Raw genomic sequence first — 13,063 nt, forward strand, 5'->3', positions numbered from 1 at the left:
TTTGTGTAGTCAGTGTAGCCTTTGTTTATTGCTAGCGCGTAATTGTAGAGAGAATTTCCTCTGTAGTTGCAGTCTTTCATTGTTGTACAGTAAAACAGTTGTGGCATGCATGTAGTTTTGCACTAAGTATTTCGCAGCTTTCTCTTGCAATTAACTAGATATTATTTTCAGTGCTATGTTAATGTGTTTTCTTATTTTTGCTCTTCAAATTTTGCTTTTCTGTATTATCGTGTAAAATATTGTGACAATAATGGCATGTGAAAAACGTAATACTAGGCTCCAAAGTAAACTGAGAAATGACAGTGAAGACGAAAGCAGTGTGTTAGCGCCACCATGTAATGAATTAACTAATGTTCAAAGTAGTAATTTGGTAATTGTGCATAGGGAAATGGAGCGGGTTGCAAATAATGGTGTAGGCAGTGAAACAAATAGTGAACAGGGAAGCATTATCCATCGATCGGTCGGCAACAGCTCGCTTCAGGATTCCGAAATGAGAGGACACAATCTTGCAAATACTGTAGATTCAGGTTTTGCGTCCTCACCGTTTTCTCAAATAAGTCAAGACACATTTTCTGTTTTTCAAACTCGAATATTGACGGTTCAAATGCATTGCCGAATAGCACTGAGGAACATGTTTCAGACACCAGTGCATTGTTATTACAATTAATGCAACAAACGGAACAAAGGCTTCAAAAGTTAGACACAATGGAACAAAATCTTCAAACGTTAGACACAATGGAACAAAATCAGAGACAAACACAGCAAAAGCTTCAAAAGTTAGACATAATGGAACAAAATCTTCAAAAGTTAGACACAATGGAACAAAAGCTTCAAAAGTTAGACACCACGCTTGAACAAACAAGTGAAGATTTAACTAATGAGTTACATAACATTGAATCGAAATGTCAAAAAGTCTGTAATGACGTAAAGACACAAATTTGTGACCATTTTCAACCAATTTTTTTCGCGGCATGAAAATGCATTACAGAATCACGAAGCAGCCATAAAAGAACTGCAAACTATTGTTCATGAAAATCATGAGACTTGGCAAGCTAAAATTGACTCAGTTGCATCTACCGATTCGGTTACGCAACTTGCAAAAACTCAGGAAAACTTAAAGGACACAGTAGATACGATTTCAACACAAATACACTCTGAAACTTGGTTCAGAAAAACACACAGAGGAAATAATTTCACTATCGGATAAAGTAGCTGAACTTTCAGATCAGTTTACTAACTTATCTACAAAGGTAGATGATGATCTGAATGACACAAAACCTGTAGCCTTCACTGACACTGAAGAGTATGAACAAATTAGAAAATTCAAACAGAATCAAAATCAAATCAACACACAGTACAAAAGAGAAATGCGGGAAGTACAAGATCAGTTGGCTCAAGTAATACAAGCATTACATATTTCAGAGGACACTAGCGCTCCAGTACAGGAAGAGGGACATAGAAATACAGAACAACCACAAAATAATAACACAGGACACTTCGAAATTATGAAAGAAATTGGCAAGGTACACCGAATTTTGAGATGGAACCGCCGACGTAACAATGACCGACATGCGACTCGCCGACATGATGATTTTGACTACAAGCTGTTCATTACTACACGTAATTCAAAACATTTAAGAATTCTGACAACGACATTCATCCACAAGCATGGCTTCATCAATTATTTCCTTGTTTCCCCCCCCCCCCCCCCAACTGGTCATTAGAGCACCGATTAGAATTTATGTGTGGCTACTTAGGGAATGAACCAGCTGTAAGAATGCGATCGGTCATTCACGATTGTCACAGTGAAGGAGAATTTTATCATGCCTTCCTCTTAGCATATTGGTCTCAAGCTACACAAGACCGAGTAAAACATAGCATCATTATGATGAAACATTTTGAACAATCTGAATTTTCCAGTCTTGTGAAATATTTTGAAGATATGTTACATAAGAATCAATATCTTTCAAACCCATACAGCCCCTCAGAACTCATCCGCATTTGCTTAATCAAATTACCTGAACATTTACAACAGATTATTTTAGCAGGACGATGCAAAGACGACATTGAAGCTTTTCAGGGACTGTTACAAGAACTGGAAATTGACACTGACAATGGCGGAACGCGAAAACAGGAGCACAACAATTACAGGTCACACATGTCACAATTCCGCGATAACAGAAGTAATACACGACAAGGCTATTCGTACAACGTAAATCGTGACCAAAACAGACACCAACCGTATGACAACCGTTGGCAGAGTAGTACTAATTACGGGGAAAGATCACCTCTCCGCGGTAATGACTATAACAGAGACAATCAGAGAAACAGACAATATGGCAACCATAATTATTATTATCACGGGAGACAGAATAACTTCAGACGCAACAGTCCACCGTGCAGTGATAATTCAGGGAGAAATTCTCCACCGCGTGACTGAAAGATACTATGGAATCTACAGACATGACTACAGACGATATGATCGTAACGACAGACCTGAATTGCATCAGAACTGGCGGGATTGAAACAGAGCAGGGCCCTCTCGACTAAGTGAATTTGTAGAAGTTAGGTCTCCTAATCCCAATAACGGCGCGCGCCAACAAAGAGACAGACAATGACTCGCACCGCAGGCAGCTGCGTGCTCCGGCTGGCTCAGAGAAAAATAACATAGACGCTAACCTTGAGAAAAATTCCAGTATTCTTTACCGACGTATACCGGATGATAATTGCGTTCAAGTTGAAACTCCGCGTACTAGGAAGAGTAAAGGTTTAAACCACATTTCACATGTAAAACCGTTTATTGAAATATAATCTGCTTTTTAACTTTGTCTTTGCCATAAAACATTTCACTTCACATTTCTAGTATGCTTTCTCACACTGAGAAACTGTTAACATGTAACAATGTTTTGAAGTTAACTATCCAGTCTAGAACCTAGGGAACATTTTTAAACAGAAATTACAAATGCATTGTTATAGTGAACAGACGACACAATGTTGTTATTTGTACATTCTTGCTTGTTAGTTGCACGATTACGTAACGACTATAAGACTTACATACTTAAAACATATACTGTTAATGAGGTTTTAATGCAACATTTTGGTTTAATTGAAAAGACATTCTTTATTTGAAGTACTTTCTGTGAGATTAAAGATGACTTAGCATTTGGTTTCTTTGATAGCTACACGATTATATCACGAAGCTACTAATGTGTGACACAATTTACATTGTGCTTTTGCGGTGTATCTGTTTCATATCTGCACAGTTTTTCTGAATTCTTCTGGAAAGGAAAACATGTTTTAGTAGTAACTTTGTGGTATAGCTACAATGAGACAGCCTTTTCTGTAGCACAACAATACGTTACAGTGCAGTACTTACTTCATCACGGCAATAAGCGTAGTAACTACGATATCTATACGCAAAGCATTTCACTTTTGTTTATCATGAGGTAAGTACATTGACTTCTGCAGAACCTAGCTTTCAGAGGACGATAACTACGACACCTCCACAGAGATTATCTTACAACAAGACGCACAGTTTAGCGCTATAGTACATGTGTTTGAGTGATTAATTTTGTACTTAAAACATTTATTTTTAAATATATTTGAAGTACAATGATACAAAGGTTTTCCGTGATACATTTCATTCCATTGCTGTAATCTGTAACACCTGAGGATATAATTACATTAATCCTCAGGGTGGTACACGCTTACTTTGTGTACCATGTGTATGGCAAGCACAAGGAGCCCTAGCTAATATGGTATTTGCTTACACAATTTTACACATCGGTACCATATTTCTCTAACACATAAATTACACAGCTATCTGTTCATTTAACTGAGAGAAACAAACATTTATTATACTACATCAGTGACAGATGTTTACGTATTTACACAGTTGGATAATTTCACACTTGTGAAATTGTATTTTGTCTGTACTTTGTGAAATGTTCATATTTTTTCGGAACCATTGTGATACTATGAGAGCTTTGAATGATGTATTTCGTATGGGATCATGATTTTTAAAGTACGTTTGAGGCAGATGACACTTTTTACATAAGCAGAGAATTTTTTTAGGTTTTGAAATTACTGGAGGAAGCTACAACGATTTTGAGAGTTGACTGAGGTGTTATGATGTTATTATTACGATGACTATGTGTATTATGCTGTTGCGGTATGTTTATGATCAATAAGGTGATGATATATGAGTTATTTGATTATACTACGTATTTATTATGATGAAATATTGAAGAAGTGTCGACGAATATGTATATGTGTAATACAGTAAGGAACAATGAGTAGTGGTTAAGGAATCTGACTTGTGAAAAAGGATGTTGGAAACCAAGAATCGTACTTTAAGAGTTATGAAATGTGTGTAAATGCGTGAATGTACCACAGTGTCGACGAAAATTTTTGGTCACTGTTATATATACAGGATTTTGTTTCTACACATTTGTAACGCAAATTCTCGACCTGTGAAATTTTTATATGAGACTGTCACTGTAGTGCAAACTGCTGTCGTAAATATTTCGGTAGGAAATTTAAGTGACCTTCACGTAATGCGTAGTGGGCATCCAGTTGCGTGATAGTTGCCTGGGAAAAAGCCATTAGTGTGTGCCTTTCAGAAGCACAGGTGGAGGAAAAAAGAGACCATTAACCTCGCTATTGACATTCCTTTGTAGAAAGCAAATATGACACGCTCATTACTTGAAAACATATGATTACTCGTGCTTTGCGGAACTTACTGAAATGCTTATGAATTGATGGGAAATATTCGTACATTTGCACATCTGATTATGACAAGTATCTTTCTACGAGAATTGAGAGAATTTCTACTAACTTATGAAATGCCTCATGACTACTGAATGATTAATTTATGCTTTACTTTTTACATAGTTGATTATTTTATTTGATATCTGTTTTCCAGGTGTGTTGCATCATTGCTTTTATAAAATAAAATTAATTGCATTTGCTAATGTGAACACTTTCTCTCAACAGATCTGTTAGATAATAATTTTATGATCCACATTCTTCAAAAAAGTAAAAGGAGCACTTGGAAAGGAAAGAACCGTAAGAAGGGACTAATAACAGTAAATGCATACATAATTTACTTTTCAAGTACTTGGTAATTTTTATGGTAGAATAAGTTGTGGTGCACCACTTTAATTATATAGACATTAAGAAGTGAATAGACATCTCCCTTATCTGCATTATTGTCTTTAGTGTAATATTTTTTCTGCTTGAGCTTTGTCATGTTTAGATATAAGTTATTGCATTTGCTGCTGCTGTTTGCCAGGCATAGTGTTACTGAATTTGACTTTGAATTATTCTGTTAAGCCAGTTTTACTACAGATTTATTTTTCTTGTTTGCTGCACAGTGCCTTATATTAGTTGTAATATTGCTGCTTGCTTTGACAATTTCCATTTCTTTCATTGCTGTTTGTGTTAATTGTTTTGTGCTGCTGCATTGCGTCGTCCCTTACTTTAGCATCTGAGCTCAGTAGGTTTAAGTTAGCTTAAGAGGGGGGAGACTATATAAGAAACTAACTATGATGAATTGGAAGAAAAGCATTGAGAAGCTAAAAGAAAATGGTTTGGCCAAAAAAGTAGTGTACAGTGGAGAAAAACTATTTTTGAAAGAGGATGTGAACAGAATACAGAAAGCATGCTTGGACAGGATTTTTTTTTTTTTTTTTTCGCTGGCTGGAGCAAATGTTGAAATCAGAGGGACGACCTATGGAATGAAATTTTGGGTTGGACTGCAGTACCTTTTGTGTTATCCCACTATGTGTTTGGGTACCCTTGTACATTTGTTTTCTTCCTGTCTCTGTTTACTGTTTCATAGAATTTTTTCTGTTCTAATACTAAGCTACATTCACTATGATGAGGAATACTGTTATCCTCGAATATAATTTGCATTAATAATATGTTATTTACTTCGTAAAGATGTTTAGACATTATTTATTCTGTTCTGTTTTAATGCTCATGTGTGAAGTTGATGTTTCAATAATTATTCTGATCTTTTATGTATTTATTTATGTCATAATTCCTGTAACACTGATGTATATGTTTATTTCTATTCTTTTGTAAAGCCCGTTTCACTACAAATGTTATCTGTATTGTTATGTTCTTTAATGATGTATTTTGTGCCTTTGTAATTGTATTTTTATGTTTTAAATTTATAATTGTATAGACACCAGATCTTCAAATTAAGTATCATTTCACTGCACACATTTCTGTTGGTCATAGTATATGGATAATATGTCAGAAGTATGGACTGTTGGTGTTTGCACATGTGTTGATAATTCAGCAAGGGACTGGTTAACAGCATTGCTGGTTCTAAGGACAATTCCAAAAACTTTGTGCATGCACAAGTGGTGGTTGATGGACTTGCTATATTCTCCACAAGACTCTTCGATGGTGATTGTGCACCTGCACAGTCGCAACAGATTGCTGCCGGCTATCTCTACAAGGACTGAAGTGGGTCTACACCTTTGATGACTCACCAATACCATTATTTCTATAAGGATTGCAGTGGGTCTGCACCTCTGGAGGCCCACCAATACCGTAATATCTACCAGGAGTACAATGGGTCTACTCTGTGTTGACCTACCTACCAATATTCTTCAAAACTTCGACTGACTCTGCTGTAGGTTTGCTCTGTTGTGGCCCATTACCTGTCTGCATGTCAAGAGTCAGCACTGTCTTTCCGTTGGAAGGACAACACTACTTCTTCAAGACTGCATGGGAATCCACTACTTCTGTGTGCATTTTCTTTTACTACTCAGACTTTGAGAAAAACACTGCAATTTTACTTTGATGAATGATCAGGACTGTCTTTATGGACTGTGAGAAAATTTTGTATCGATAAGTGTGTGCATTTCATTTCTTTGTTATTGTAATTATGAAAAAAATTTTCAAATCTGTATATTGGCCACTGCCCAAAACAATTTGTAAATTTTTTTGTGGGGAGCATGAGGGCTATGTAAGTAGGCTGTTTAGGTTTTTTTATTGGTAACGTCGCCGCCACGTAGCGCTCTGTATGAAAATCACTGGCTGTGCCGTGTTCCGTCTATGGCTGGTTTGCATTGTTGTCTGCCATTGTAGTGTTGGGCAGCGGCAGCTGGATGCTAACAGCGCGTAGCGTTGGGCAGTTGGAGGTGAGCCGCCAGCAGTGGTGGACGTGGGGAGAGAGATGGCGGAGTTTTGAAATTTGTAAGAATTGATGTTATGAACTGATATTTATATTATGACTATTAAGGTAAATACAGTGTTTGTTCTCTATTAAAATCTTTCATTTGCTAACTATACCTATCAGTAGTTAGTGCCTTCTGTAGTTTGAATCTTTTATTTAGCTGGCAGTAGTGGTGCTCGCTGTATTGCAGTAGTTGGAGTAACCAAGATTTTTGTGAGGTAAGTGATATGTGAAACGCAAAGGTTAATGTTAGTCAGGGCCATTCTTTTGTAAGGATTTTTGAAAGTCAGACTGCGTTGCGCTAAAAATATTGTGTGTCAGTTTAAGCAGAGTCATGTATAATTTTCCTAAGGGGACGTTTCAAAGTGCAAAATGGCTAAGCAGGGATTGCTAGAGGACAAATGTAAGGATGTAGAGGCTTATCTCACTAGGGGTAAGATAGATACTGCCTACCGGAAAAATAAAGAGACCTTTGGAGATAAGAGAACCACTTGTATGAACATCAAGAGCTCAGATGGAAACCCAGTTCTAAGCAAAGAAGGGAAAGCAGAAAGGTGTAAGGAGTATATAGACGGTCTATACAAGGGCGATGTACTTGAGAACAATATTATGGAAATGGAAGAGGATGTAGATGAATATGAAATGGGAGATACCATACTGCGTGAAGGGTTTGACAGAGCACTGAAAGACCTGAGTCGAAAAAAGACCCCCGGAATAGACAACATTCCATTGGAACTACTTAAGGCCTTGGGAGAACCAGTCATGACAAAACTCTACCATCTGGTGAGCAAGATGTATGAGACAGGCGAAATACCCTCAGACTTCAAGAATAATACAATAATTCCAATCCCAAAGAAAGCAGGTGTTGACAGATGTGAAAATTACAGAACAATCAGTTTAATAAACCATAGCTGCAAAATACTAACATGAATTCTATTCAGACGAATGGAAAAACTAGTAGAAGCCGACCTCAGGGAGGATCAGTTTGGATTCCGTAGAAATGTTGGAACACGTGAGGCAATACTGACCTTACGACTTATCTTAGCAGCTAGATTAAGGAAATGCAAACCTACGTCTCTGGCATTTGTAGACTTAGAGAAAGCTTTTGACAATGTTGACTGGAATACTCTCTTTCAAATTCTGAAGGTGGCAGGGGTAAAATACAGGGAGCAAAAGGCTATTTACAATTTGTACCGAAACCAGATGGCAGTTACGAGAGTCGAGGGACATGAAAGGGAAGCAGTGGTTGGGAAGGGAGTGAGACAGGGTTGTAGTCTCTCCTCGATGTTATTCAATTTGTATATTGAGCAAGCAGTAAAGGAAACAAAAGAAAAATTCGGAGTAGGTATTAAAATCCATGGAGAAGAAATAAAAACTTTGAGGTTCGCCGATGACATTGTAATTCTGTCAGAGACAGCAAAGGACTTGGAAGAGCAGTTGAATGGAATGGACAGTGTCTTGAAAGTAGGATATAAGATGAACATCAACAAGAGAAAAACGAGAATAATGGAATGTAGTCAGATTAATTCGGGTGATGCTGAGGGAATTAGATTAGGAAATGAGACACTTAAAGTGGTAAAGGAGTTTTGCTATTTGGGGAGCAAAATAACTGGTGATGGTCGAAGTAGAGAGGATATAAAATGTAGACTGGCAATGGCAAGGAAAGCGTTTCTGAAGAAGAGAAATTTGTTAACATCGAGTATAGATTTAAGTGTCAGGAAGACATTTCTGAAAGTATTTGTATGGAGTGTAGCCATGTATGGAAGTGAAACATGGACGATAAATAGTTTGGACAAGAAGAGAATAGAAGCTTACGAAATGTGGTGCTACAGAAGAATGCTGAAGATTAGATGGTTAGATCACATAACTTGTGAGGAAGTATTGAATAGAATTGGGGAGAAGGGAAGTTTGTGGCACAACTTGACCAGAAGAAGGGGTCGGTTGGTAGGACATGTTCTGAGGCATCAAGGGATCACTAATTTAGTATTGGAGGGCAGCGTGGAGGGTAAAATCGTAGAGTGAGACCAAGAGATGACTACACTAAGTAGATTCCGAAAGATGTAGGTTGCAGTAGGTACTGGGAGATGAAGAAGCTTGCACAGGATTCAGTAGCAGGGAGAGCTGCATCAAACCACTCTTAGGACTGAAGACCACAACAACAACAGTGTTGGTTGTGGACGACACTGGAGTACGCATCGATATAACTGACGATGGCAGAAGTAAAGAAGTAGCAGGCTGGAAACAGCAAGGTAAAGCTTTTCTATAAACGGAAAAAAGCTTACATCGAAAGTAACTTTGTGTGTCCGGTGTTGTTTTCTGAAAATATTGTGCGTGTGTGTATGTGTGTGTGTGTGTTTGTGGCGTGTGTGTGTGTGTGTGTGTGTGTGTGTGTGTGTGTCTGTGTGTGTAGCCCTATGTGGAAGAAACGTGAATAATTGATAAACAGTGCAGAGCAAAGTAGAACAGAAGCTACTAAAATGCGATTTTACACAAGAAAGCTGTAATTTCGATAGGTTCATCCAGTAACTAACGAAGAGGTACTGCATAGGTTACGGAGAGAAAAGTGTTTTGTGACTCAAAATCACTAAAGGAAGGGATAGGTTGATAGAAAGCATTCTGCGGACCAAGGAACAGTTAATCTGAACATGGCGGAAATGTTTTCTTCGAGGGAGTGGGGGGCAGGGGAAATGAAGGCAGTTGTGAGCATTTAAAAGGGAGATTAAGTCAGATTCAAGCGGATGACAACAAGAACAACAACATGCTAATCAAAGAGAGTAAAATGATCTTCCGATTTCCCTAAAATGATTGTAGTAATATCACACCTGTTTGATGTCTTATGTGATTTGTGTATTGATCAGATAATTTACTATAGTCAGCAAGAGACAAACGGTTTGTGATGAAATACGATTGTTCAAAAATGGTTCAAATGGCTCTGAGCACTATGGGACTCAACTGCTGTGGTCATCAGTCCCCTAGAACTTAGAACTACGTAAACCTAACTAACCTAAGGACATCACACACATCCATGCCCGAGGCAGGATTCGAACCTGCGACCGTAGCAGTCGCACGGTTCCGGACTGCGCGCCTAGAACCGCGAGACCACCGCGACCGGCGCGAATACGATTGTTATCGGAAGTGTAATAGAAAGGAGGTCTCTGGCTTTCGTTTTCCCTTGTATCGGCGGCACTGATTTGTCACGACGAACGTATCAGTCTTTCATAGTTTTAATTAGCAGAGCACTCTTTAGTTGAAATTTAGGCATTCGAGTTCGTATTAAGAAAGAATTAAGTATATCAACATCTTAGTGATATTGATATTGCACGGGGCGGTAATTGTGATGACAATGGATTGCCGGCCGGAGTGGCCGTGCGGTTCTAGGCGCTACACTACAGTCTGCAGCCGAGCGACCGCTACGGTCGCAGGTTCGAATCCTGCCTCGGGCATGGATGTGTGTGATGTCCTTAGGTTAGTTAGGTTTAATTAGTTCTAGGCGACTGATGACCTCAGAAGTTAAGTAGTATAGTGCTCAGAGCCATTTTTTTGACCATGGATTCGCAATCGCAAGTTTACTCGTTATTCCTACGGCACTAGAGGTAATTATGGGATGATCATTTGTTAATGGTTATTATCTTCCTAACCCTTGTCAGATCCTGAATCTCCTCCTCTCGCACAGGCCATGAAGGGCAAAAGGTACCGACTGGCCGCCGTGTCATTCTCATACACAGGCGTCACTGGATGCGAATATGGAGGGGCACGTGGTCAGCACACCGCTCTCCCGGCCGTAGGTCAGTTTTCGAGACCGGGGCCGCTACTTCTCAATCAAGTAGCTCCTCAGTTTGCCTCACAAGGGCTGAGTGCAACCCGCTTGCCAACAGCGATCGGCAGACCGGATGGTCACCCGTCCGAGTGCTACCCCAGCCCGACAGCGCTTAACTTCGGTGATCTGACGGGAACCGGTGTTACCACTGCGGCAAGGCCGTTGGCAAATCCTGAATCTACTCCATCTATATTTACAGAGTCCTCGAATGGACTTAAACTGTAATATTCATTTTTTTTTTTTTTTTTTTTCCTTCTCGCATTCGGATTCGGGTCATGAAGAATAGAAATCATTGCCATGAAATCTCGATTCAGTTTTTGAAATCGCCCCGACCTTTAAAATAAATTATTCATTCATTTTAAGCGATTTAATGGAGCCGCGGAAATCCCAAATCTAGATAAGTGTATCGGTAACTGAATCCAATAGCTCTCGAAAGCCAGTCGTATGACTTAACCGCTGCACATCCTCATCTTTGAAGGCGAGCCGGAACACATGTTCGCCGGCCGCGGTGGTCTCGCGGTTCTAGGCACGCAGTCCGGAACCGTGCGACTGCTACGGTCGCAGGTTCGAATCCTGCCTCGGGCATGGATGTGTGTGATGTCCTTAGGTTAGTTAGGTTTAAGTAGTTCTAAGTTCTAGGGGACTAATGACCACAGCAGTTGAGTCCCATAGTGCTCAGAGCCATTTGAACCATTTTTTTGGAACACATGTTCTCGGATGTCTCTGCGACGCGCATCGTACATCGATGGTCATTCCCCGACTCCAAGGTACGAGACATGCTACGCCTCGTTAAAACGACGTAGGTTTTTGAGTGTCCTATCTGTATGGTGTCCTCTGTGAATGTGGCAGGGTCTATACAGGCCAAACTGTTCGCACTGATCCTGAGAGCTGTGCTGACAACACGCGACGCATTAAACAAGGGAGCTTGGGAAGTCGACCGTGGATGGATATTGCCCGGAGAACTGGCACAAAACACAGTACAGGTGATTCCATTGTAAAGGAAGCAGCTGAGATAAGAATAAACGGCTACAGTTTCAGTCGAGAAAAAGGGTGCACACTTAGTGGAGCAAAGGGGTGGGCTCTGAATATCGTGCGTTTCAAAGACGTTGCTTGACGCTTGTAGGGAGACGGCAGTGACATTTTCAAACGTGGCGCCGACTCCTCGCGCTACATGACATCACTCGGTCCCGCGCGTGACCCCACAAGAAAGACAGGCAGTGGCGCTTACGTCACAGCAGGTGACTCTGCAACTCTTGTCTGACGAGCGCCAGCAGCCGTCTCCGGAGTGGAACGAGAATTTCGAACGACTTTAATAATTCTTGGCTGTACGCCTAAAACGCATACAAGCTGTCGATAGCCCATGACATAGTTACGAACTTTATTGTAAGAACAAAGTAGCGTAACATAAATTGCTGTCAGCGTACACTCCACTGCCGTTATGTAAAAAATCACACAGGCTGTAGCTGAGCAGCTCCGCAACGTCCTTTTTTCCAGACGTGCTAGTCCCACAAGTTATACAAGAAAACGTCTGTGAAGTTTGTAAGGTAGGAGATGAGTTGTAGGACGAAGAAAAGCTGTGAGGACGGGTCACGATCCGTGCTCGGTTAGATCGGTGGTACCGGAATTGTAGCTCAGCGTCTTCAGTCAGGGGAGTGGCCACACATTGCAACAAAAATACTGAGCCAAGTTTACAACGATGAACTTGAAGGGATGCTATATCTGGACAGAACTACTAACGAAAAGCTAACGAAGAAACGGATCGGCCGGCCGTCCTGGCCGAGCGGTTCTAGGCGCTGCAGTCTGAAACCGCGCGACCACTACGGTCGCAGGTTCGAATCCTGCCTCGAGCATGGATGTGTGTGATGTCCTTAGGTTAGTTAGCTTTAACTAGTTCTAAGTTCTCGGGGGTGAGGGTGGCAAATAAGAGGGAAATTATGAAAAGGGGAGAAGAATTATGGCAGGGGACTTGGGAAACGGAGGAAACCGGACGTAGAACTTTTCAGTTCATTCCGGACGTGAGGGAACGCTTGCAAATGAAGTATTTTGAGCCAACA

The 13,063-nt window shown here is 40.2% G+C and overlaps 1 protein-coding gene and 1 pseudogene across 1 annotated transcript in view; both read right to left on the reverse strand.

Annotated features, from left to right (window-relative positions):
• Positions 1-13,063, reverse strand: part of LOC126270294 (beta-1,3-glucan-binding protein-like) — a 273,194-nt gene that overhangs the window by 44,263 nt on the left and 215,868 nt on the right. The window lies entirely within an intron of this gene.
• On the reverse strand, positions 11,059-11,176 carry LOC126288933 (5S ribosomal RNA; annotated as a pseudogene).

This window comes from Schistocerca gregaria, chromosome 1 (genome assembly GCF_023897955.1).
Source record: "Schistocerca gregaria isolate iqSchGreg1 chromosome 1, iqSchGreg1.2, whole genome shotgun sequence".
Lineage (NCBI taxonomy): Eukaryota > Metazoa > Arthropoda > Insecta > Orthoptera > Acrididae > Schistocerca > Schistocerca gregaria.